Below are 10,520 nucleotides of genomic sequence, written 5' to 3'. Positions count from 1 at the left end.
TTCATTTAAGTCAGAAAAATCAGAAAAAATAGAATGTTAGAAGTCAAAATGCTTTCCTTGCCTTCCTATTAAAATACCTCATGGTTGCCTTCCCGCTCCCGCAAAAAGAAGCATCATAGGATGTCAGCAGAACAGGATAAGCTAGAAACTGATCACTCATGTAGACATACTGGTATAATGAAAATCCCTCTATATGGCTTCTTAGATTGATTCCATCAGTGTGATATTGAGTGCAGGTCTATGGGTAATAGTTTGATTTTAATGCAGCTCCCATTCAATAGGAGCAAAAAGAAGTCAGCTGCTCTGAAAATAATCTCTACAACATATGATGCTCATTCATTAATACAAAATGATGAGGAATCCAGTGTCCTTCAGCAGATTTGAGCACCATCCTTCCAGACTTGAGCAGAAAAGTTGTGTCTAACTGTGTTTAAAATTACTATAAACTATTCACACAGACTCTTTAAACAGTCCTTTTTCTTAAAGCTGATAAAATTTAATATTTTATATTGTAGCAGAAAGCCCCCTTTTCCTCTTGCCTGAATTTTCTCTCCCCTCTTTGAATATGTTTTTCCTCTTCTACCTTTTCTTCCTTCCTCTTTCTTTCACTTTAAGATAAGAAATTGTGTTTTGAATTTTGTGTGTGTGCATTTTGTATCTCCCCTTGTATTTTGGTATTTTTATCTATTTGTGTGCCATGGTATTACTTTTGTAGCTTATATTTTATACTCCTCACCTTTCAACTTTCAACTAAATGTGTTTAGTTTCATAAGTAAGTTATACATTGTAACAATGTTAACAAGGGCAGGAATCAAACTGCCCTTCCCTGTATCAGGCTGGCCCCTGAAAGAGCGAGTGAATCAGTGATTGAATGTGTAACGGTAGCAGGCAGCAATTAACACCTAAGGAAACTGCAGATCAACCAATGGAAGAACTCAATAGAAGACAATGTAACAACCGGGAAATCTCTAAACGTCACTGATCAAGGGCTAGAAGCCCTGGCCTGAGTTAATCAATGACAGGGACCAACTTTTGGGCTGAATATCTCCAGATCGACCACTCCCAGAGCCCTATTCAAAATTCATCAACAGACTCCCAAACCTGCACGTACATTCGGACGACCCCTGGGGCTGACAGATGCCATCCAGTAGCCACTGAGGGGGGGAAGTCCCACGAGGGTCAATGACCCCTGGATTGGGCAAACCTGAAAACTGGGGAGTCACCAAAGTCTGCCAAGGACAGATAAAAAGCAGTGAAAAGTGACCCTCAGTGGTGCCCTCTTGATCTCCAACTTGACCAGCACCCGACCTGTCCAGCCAGAAGGACCAGCCCTTTTGGAAGATAACACCACACTGAAAGAAGCTTCAACGACAGACTCCAGCGCCTGTGGGATAGGTATACCTGACTCTTGTAGCTTGCTCGTGTGTGTGTGTGTGTGTGTGTGTGTGTGTGTGGAAGGACCAGCCCCAAGGTTTATGATTTAACTCATTACAGTGTTTCAATCCGCCTAATAAACCAGAATTTTAAGGATCCCGAGTTGGACATTTGCAGCCAACAATATCAGTGAGATATAATTTAACTTCTTCAGGTCAATTAAAATGCCCTTAATGTGTGTTATTGCAGTACATCTTTGCTTTCCTAATATACAGAAAGAAACAACTGCATTTTAAAAAATTAAGCTTTGTAAAAATATGCTTGCCCAAACATGCATTCATTTCCCAACTGAGTCTGTTTGATTCAGAACAGGCAGTTATGCTTAAATACAATTTCTCAGGACTAAATTAGTAAGTCTCTTGTGAAATGCATCTGACCTTCCAGGAAGTAATTTTGCAATCCGAAGATGATTAATATTAACTAGATGAGATACTGAAGGCATTTGTTTGGCATATATCTGTATGGTATATTTATATCTATGAATTTGTGTGTTTATTTTAAATTAAAGGGACTGACACAGAAAGGTCAAACTTGAGGTATTTGTAAAATTCTCTGAATACAAATGAGCGTAATTTGAACCAATGGTTCAAAGTCAATGTAACCTCTTTTGTATCTACAAATTACCATATGGGGTTAATTAAAAAAAAAATTTATGATTACTAAATGGCTGGACCTAACTTGTATATCATTGAAGATCAAATTGCATAAGCATCTCCTGTGCCACACTTTTTTTTGTTTATTGCGATGTGTGTTTTTTCTTACCATGTTGCAAGGCATGGACAGGTTTTATGACAAGGTGACATATCACCTGGAAAAAAGGGAAAAGGTTGATGTCATATATTTGGACTTCAAAAAAGCCTTTAACTTGGTGTCCCATGACGTCCTCATGGAAAAATTGGGCAACTGTGGCCTTGGCTACTCCAAAGTCTGTTGGCTGGGGAACTGGCTCTGAGGTCGGACCCAGAGAGTGGTAGTTGATGGAACTGAATAAACATGGCACTTGGTGACTAGTGGCATCCTCCAATGCTCTGTTCTTGGACCGGTACTCTTTAATGTCTTCATAAATGATCTAGACACTGGTGTTAAAAGCAGGCTGGCCAAGTTCGCTTATGATACAAAATTTCGGGGAAAAGTGTCCACACTTGAGGATCGGCTGGTGATCCAGGTTGACCTTGATAGGCTTGCGATGTGAGCGGATGAAAATCTGATGGTATTCAATATGGAAAAATGTAAGGTGCTCCACCTCAGGAATAGAAACCCACATCACACTAATATCCACTTATATACACGGGTGTCCAAGAAGAGTGGTTATTCCTTAAGGAGAGGATCCTCCAAGCCCAAAGGGAGGTAATCCCAACAAGGATCAAAGGGGACAAGAGGGTGCAAAAGCCCCCATGGCTCACCAAAAGCATACAGGAACATCTCCTAGCTAAAAGGGAGGCGTACACCCAATGGAAGGGAGAGGCCATCACTAGGGAGGACTATACCTTCGTTGCTTGGGGCCTCAGGGGGGCAGTCAGGAAGGCCAAGGCGGAGATGGAACTGTGACTAGCTACCCGGATCAAGGACAACAAGAAGTCCTTTTTTAAATACATAGGGGGCAAAAAGAAGGTACCGGGTAACGTGGGGCCTCTGTAAGAAACGCTAGGAAACCTGGTTGTCGCACCAGACGACAAGGCTAACCTATTTAACGATTTCTTTGCCTCCATTTTCCTGAGCATGAACCACATCAGCCCATTCTCTGGGACCTCCTCAAGCCCTGGGGGAGGTGCACCCAGGCCTAGAGTCAGTGAGGATTTAGTCAGGGAACTTCTGGAGGGACTGGAGGTATTTAAATCAGCTGGTCCTGATGATCTCCACCCCAGAGTGCTGAGGGAATTAGCAGAGGTCATTGCAGGACCCCTGGCACGGCTTTACGAGCACTCGTGGTACTCTGGCGTGGTGCCAGAGGACTGGAAAAGGGCCAATGTGGTTCCCATTTTCAAAAAAGGGAGGAAGGAGGACCCAAGAAACTATAGGCCAGTTAGTCTTACCTTGATCCTGGGTAAGCTTTTTGAGAGAACTATCCTGGCGCATGTCCACGAGGTGCCAGCAGGGGAGGTTATGCTTAGGGGCAACCAACATGGGTTCATTAGAGGCAGGTCCTGTCAGACCAACCTGGTGGCCTTCTATGACCAGGTCACAAAATCCTTAGACGCAGGGGTAGCAGTGGACGTAGTCTTTCTGGACTTTAGGAAGGCCTTAGACACTGTGTCTCACCCCATTCTCATTAAAAAAACTAGGGGACACCTGCACAGTCAAATGGGTCGCTAACTGGCTGGAGGGCCGCACCCAGAAAGTGGTGGTGGACGGGTCATTTTCGACCTGGAGGGATGTGGGCAGTGGGGTCCCCCAGGGCTTGGTCCTTGGATCTGTGCTGTTCAACATCTTCATCAGTGACTTGGACAAGGGGGTAAAAAGCACCCTGTTCAAATTTGCTGACAATACTAAGATGTGGAGGGATATGGGCATGCTAGAAGGGAGGAATAGGCTGCAATTGGACCTAGACAAGTTACAGGGGTGGGCAGATGAGAACAGGATGGGTTTCAACACTGAAAAGTGCAAGGTACTGCACCTGGGGAGGAAGAACCAGCAGCATACCTACAGGCTGGGGAACTCCCTTCTTGTCAATGCAGAGGCAGAAAAGAATCTTGGAATCCTTATTGATGCCAAAATGAACATGGGCCGACAGTGTGGGGTTGCGGTCAGGAAGGCCAGCCACATCTTGTTATGCATCCACAGATGCATCTCGAGCAGGTCCAAGGAGGTGATCCTCCCTTTCTATGCAGCACTGGTCAGGCTGCAGTTGGAGTACTGCATCCAGTTCTGGGTGCCACACTTCAGGAGGGATGTGGACAGCATTGAGAGGGTCCACAGGGGGCTACTCGCATGATCAGGGGGCAGCAGAGCAGGCCGTATGAGGAGAGGCTAAGGGACCTGAACCTGTTCAGCCTCCACAAGAGAAGGCTGAGGGGGGATCTAGTGGCCTGTTACAAACTAGTCAGAGGGGACCAGCAAGCATTGGGGGAGTCCCTGTTCCCCCGAGCACTACCAGGAGTGACTAGAAATAATGGTCACAAGCTGGCAGAGGGTAGATTCAGACTAGACATCAGGAGGTGCTACTTCACTGTCAGGGTGGCTAGGATCTGGAACCAACTTCCAAGTGAAGTAGTGCTGGCTCCTACCCTGGGGGTCCTTAAGAGGAGGTTAGATGAACACCTTGTTGGGGTCATTTGACCCCAGTACTTTTTCCTGCCATGGCAGGGGTTCGGACTTGATGATCTGCTCAGGTCCCTTCCGAACCTACCAACTATGAAACTATGAAACACTCACTAGCACCATGACCAAAAGAGACTTGGGGGTCATGATTGATCACAAGATGAATATGAGCCACCAATGCAATACCGCAGCTGGCAAAGTGAACAAAACTCTGGCTTGCATCTACCGATGCATCTTGAGCAAGACCCAGGATGTCATCCTCCCATTGTACTCAGCCTTGGTGAGGCTGCAGCTGGAGTACTGCATCCAATTCTGGGATCCATAATTTAGGAAGGATGTGGAGAATCTTGAAAGAGTTCAGACGAGAGCCACATGCATGGTCGGAGAGCAAGAGAACAGGCCTTATGAAAAGAGGCTGTGAGCTATGAGACTCTTCAGCCTGAAGAAGCATAGGCTCAGGGGTGATATGGTGGCAGCCTATAAGTACATAAGGGGTGTGCATCAGGATCTGGGGGAACACCTGTTTACATCCTCCCAGGGGATGACAAGGTCCAATGGTCACTAACTGCTGCAAGACTGTTTTAGGCTGGACATAAGGAAAATCTTCTTTACTGTCTGAGCCCCCAAGGCCTGGAACAAACTCCACGCAGAGGTGGTGCAAACACCTACTCTGGACACTTTCAAGGAACATTTGGATGCTTATCTTGCTGGGATCCTTTGACCCTAGCTGACTTCCTGCCCCTTGGGCAGAGGGCTGGACCTGATGATCTTACAAGGTCTCTTCCAGCCCTAATGTCTATGTAATCTATGAAATTTATGAAGTTAGAAAAGACTTTGATGCTAAGTGGTGATTTTATGCTTAGGGTTCTGCACTACCAGACAAAGGAACCAATTTTTCTTGTGCTTACACCACTTTTATGCCAATGTAGTGCCATTAACTTTAAAGGAATTAATTGTTCCTAACGTGCTCATTAGGATTACACTGCAAGGGTAAGAAAAGTCTTTTAGTTCCCAAGTTAGGCTGCTATGGAGGAGGTGGATAGGGAGAGGTAGTAGGAGAAAAGTGCTTGTCTTTTGTCAATAGCATATGGTGGGCAAGGTGTGGGTTGGTAGAGGAAGCCTGCAGAATAATCTCATTGTATGTTATGTAAAGTTGCTATAGCATGATATAGGAAAGACAATAAAAGGATCTGCTCACACTTTCCAATCATGTCCACACAAAGTGACAGAGCTTACAAAATGGCAAAGATTACATAGTTTGTTTTCATTTTATTTGCAAAAGAATATGTATATATAATTATTTCTTATTCTATGCTATTGCCAAATTGCCTGCATAAAGGTTATGAGCAAAATTATGTTACATTGTTACTGCTTTCCTAGTGGGAAATGAGTTTGGATAAATAGACAAGAGGAGTGTGTCTAATTACTTTTAATGTAAAGTGGCCTATAATTTCAAGATTTTTCTTTCTAACACACAGCTGCTTTAAAGGTCTCAGTGAGGACATAGTTTGAGACTGAAAGTGATGACAGTTGTAGCAAATGAGATATAATAGGATCTTAGGATTTCTATTAAAAAAATATATTTTTTTTAAAGTTGATCTAAACAAATGAGAAACACATCAAGGTGGAATAAACATTATGCTTCAGTACCATCCTGCTTCTAGGTGTATGCTAGCATTTCTTTATCTACATTTCCCCCATGAGGTTAGATGTCTGGTCACTCTCATAGATTCATAGATGCTAGGGTCGGAAGGGACCTCAATGGATCATCGAGTCCAACCCCTTGCCAGTGGCAGAAAGAAGTGCTGGGGTCATATGACTCAATCCACGTGCTTGTCCAGTTTCTTGAAGATCCACAAGGTAGGGTAGAGTACCACCTCCTTTGGAAGCCCATTCCAGATTCTGGCAACCCTAACCATGAAGAACTTTTTTCTGATGTCCAACCTAAATCTACTCTCTCAGCTTGTAGCTATTGTTCCTGGTTATTCCAAGGGCTGCTCTGGTAAACAGAGCATCTCATGAATGATGCGTGCCCCCGGCTGGCGGTGGGAGCATGGTGGCAGTGGCAGGAGCACGGCAGCGGTAAGCGGGAATTCCCGCAGATGCTGTCGGTGGCAGGGGGAAGGGGTGGCAAGCGCCGACCAGGGATCAGTGACCACCCACAGACACTGCCGGCGGTGGCCAGTGGGGGTCACTGACCACCTGTAGATGCCTTCAGCAGTGTTGGCAGCGGGGGGGGGGGGGGGGGCTAGCAGCGACTGCCTCCAGGCACTGTCAACAGTGTCGGTAGTGTCTTTTTGTAGGGGGTGCTCCGCCATGCTCAGAGGTTGCATGTGCACTTGAATGCACCCCTACGCATTGCTCCTGGAGCATCTCCTATTCCCTGCTGGCCCCTCCTGGTGAATTTTGTATACTGCCACAAGATCCACCCCCTCAGCCTTCTCTTGAAGAGGCTGAAAAGGTTCAGGTCCCACAGCCTTTCCTCACAGGGCCTTCCCTGTAGACCTCTAACCATATGAGTGGCCCTCCTGTGGAGCCTCTCAAGATTGTCCACATCCCTCTTGAACTGTGGTGCCCAGAATTGGTGCAGTATTCCAGCTGCGGCCTGACAGTGCTGCATAGAGGGGAAGCATCAACTCCCTGGACCTATTTGTGATGCACCTACTAATGCATGACGAAGTGCTGTTAGCTCTGCTAATTACTTCATCCCATTGATGACTCATATTCATCTTGGGGTTGACAATGACTCCAAGATCTCTTTCTGACATTCTACTGCTGAGAAGGTCATCCCCCAGCCTATAGGTGTGCTGGTGATTCCCTTTCCCTAGGTGAAGCACCTTGCACTAGTCCTTGTTGAACTGCATCCTATTGTTCTCTGCCCACTTCTTTAATCTGTGGTCATCCCCCAGCCTATAGGTGTGCTGGTGATTCCCTCTCCCTAGGTGAAGCACCTTGCACTAGTCCTTGTTCAACTGCATCCTATTGTTCTCTGCCCACTTCTCTAATCTGTCCAGGTCTGCCAGGATTCAGTTTCTTCCCATCAGTGTGTTTACTTCACCCCATGGCATAGCCATTCAATTTGTTTATGAGAATAGGATGGGATACCGTGCTGAAGGCCTTCTTAGAGTCCAAGTAGATGACATCTACCTTTACTCCTGCATCTAAGCATTTAGTGACCTGGTCATACAAAGAAACCAGGTTAGTGAAGCAGGATCTACCTGCTATGAACCCTTGCTGGTTGCCCTTCAGCATTATATTACCTTCTGGACTCCTACAAATGTGACCTTTGATAATTTTTTCAAGGGTTTTTCCACGGATAGAGGTGAGACTAACTGGTCTATAGTTACCCAGATCGTCCTTCCTTTCCTTCTTGAAAATAGGGGCCACATTGACCCTTTTCCTGTCCTCTGGGACCTCACCTGAACACCATGAGTGCTCAAACAGTTGTGCCAGTGGCTGTGCTATGACACTGGCTAATTCTTTCAGCACCCTTGAATGGAGCTCATCTGGTCCCGCTGACTTAAACACATCCAGTCCCTCCAAGTGTCTCTTTACTAGGCCCTGACAACCGGTGGGCTGGTGTTCTTCCTGCCTATGTCAGTAATGCATTTGGAAGATGTGCCTAGTTCCTTGTTTAAGAATACAGAGGCAAATAACTCTTTGAAGAGCTCTGCTTTGTCCCTCCTATCTGTCACCAACTGCTCTATTCTATCCTATAAGGGTCCTATGCTGCCCTGCACCTTCTTTTTGCTCCCTGTATACCTGAAGAAGGACTCTATAACCTTAAGTGTACAAAACATGCATAAAATTCTTGTTTGCATTGTAAAACAGGATGACATACTCATAAAAGCAGCCACTGGAAAGTATTCTTTCTCTCTCTTTTCTATGTGTGCATGTAGACATGCACACACAGACCACAAATAGTAGATCAAACAAAAAATGGTTTAACTTTTTATGACTCTGTAGCTGATTATGGTACCATTCATGACAGTCCATTTCTAACACAGTTTACAGAATTGCATATATTTTTCTTGAGAGGAGGATTTACAACAGGCAATACATATATAGAGGTTTGGTATCTCAAAGGCGTGTTTGATAAATCCCAAATAATGCATAGTAGACAGAAGGAATAAAGAACTCTTGAGTTAATAATTAGAATCTTTTTTTCCTAAAGCAAAAATGACCAAGTTTAAGGATATCAGGTGAAATTCTGGGTGTTAAGTAAAATGCCCATTGACTTCAGTGAGGTCAAAATTTCGCTCATAATTTCTAATATTCAATCAGTAACACACTTCAGATACTTATAATAATTATGTTCAGAAATATGTTTGGTTTACTTATGGATATTTTTGTCCAGGCTTTATACGAAGCAGCTGGTTCCAAGAAAAAAAATTAACTCAATCACAGCATGTTTTAAAAATCAAAGATGGGATAAACAAAGTCCTTATTTAAAGAAAAAATATACAGTGTAGTTATTTTTTAAAACCCTACTTTTTAAATAGAAAATGCAAAGAAAAGCACATCTCCAAATATTTCAGGCTACCTCTACAACACATGATGTCTGTTTGCATCCATAATATTATGTGATTGACATAATGGGAAATGGCATACTAGATCTATGACAGACAGGATACAAGTGATGTTTTCAATAAACAGGAAAGTTATGGGCCACACTAATAGCAGAACAGCAGCAATTTGCATGCTTCATTGGGATTTCTGTAGCAAAGGCCAATAAACATCACAGTTAAAAATTTTAAGCTTTTGAAGATAAGTCAAACCTTTTAAATCTTTATATAGGAACCTACATAAAAGCTCTGTTTTTGACAGTTATTGACCAGGACCTCTAAAAATCAGGTCACTAAGGTATGAAATATGGGTGCCTAACCTCATGTGCCGAAGCTTGATAATGTTGACCCATATACATTGCAGAAAATATAGTGCTCAGTCTCTAGGTTAGGGACAATCTCAATTTTTTTGCATTGATGAAATTGAAAAAATACAATCTTTTGCTTCTTAATTTGGTAAAGCTATTCCTTCACATCTCAAGCTGTTCTGAAGAGTTGTTGTTTCCTGTAAAACAGATGGCTGCACTTCAGTGGTAGATTAACTGTTTCCTTGTGTATCTAACCTGTAACCCTAAATCAAAATAATCCATTTTTAAATGGGTGATCTCTGGAAGCACACTAATCCCCTCACAGATTTCAAATGGCAGCTTACTACTGCTTGGGCTGCCTCAATTTACACAAAAACTGAATATTGTAGGATTCATAAAGGCTTGTGTAGCAGTTTAGGGACAAGCTGAACTGTATCTGTGATTTCCTTCATAGTCTTTCTGTGGTCATTTATCTCCAGTGGTCAATTCCATCAGCACTGCTTTCACAACACGTTTGACAGCAGAATCAAGTTATAGCACCTTTGGTTTACCAAACCCAGTTTCACCTGGATTTGATTCATGCTCAATCATATTTTCTGGGAGTGTTCTAAACTGCTGGTTAAAAGCAGAAACCAGCAAGTGAGTATAGTAATTCATTTATTAGTAGAACTTAATAGAGAGAAATGGGTTTAAGTAACAAAAACCTAAGGCATGTAATCCTCCCTAAACTTAGCCTTACTTCATAGATTAAGTAGATTCCATTTAGTCCAAGCAGATTCCAAGCAGTGTTACTAGGCAAAGCAGGTTGAACCTTTGCAACCTGCCACAAAAATTATTAGATGCGCATGCCTGGGAAGCATGGGTTATGAGCAAGGTTGAACTAGGTTTATTTACTTTGGAGAAGAGAAGACTGACAGGAGGTTTGATAAGTCTTCAAATACATGAAGGGTGATTA

Source organism: Alligator mississippiensis, chromosome 2 (assembly GCF_030867095.1).
Source record: "Alligator mississippiensis isolate rAllMis1 chromosome 2, rAllMis1, whole genome shotgun sequence".
In the NCBI taxonomy this organism is placed as follows: Eukaryota; Metazoa; Chordata; order Crocodylia; family Alligatoridae; genus Alligator; species Alligator mississippiensis.
This window is presented reverse-complemented; position numbering follows the sequence as displayed.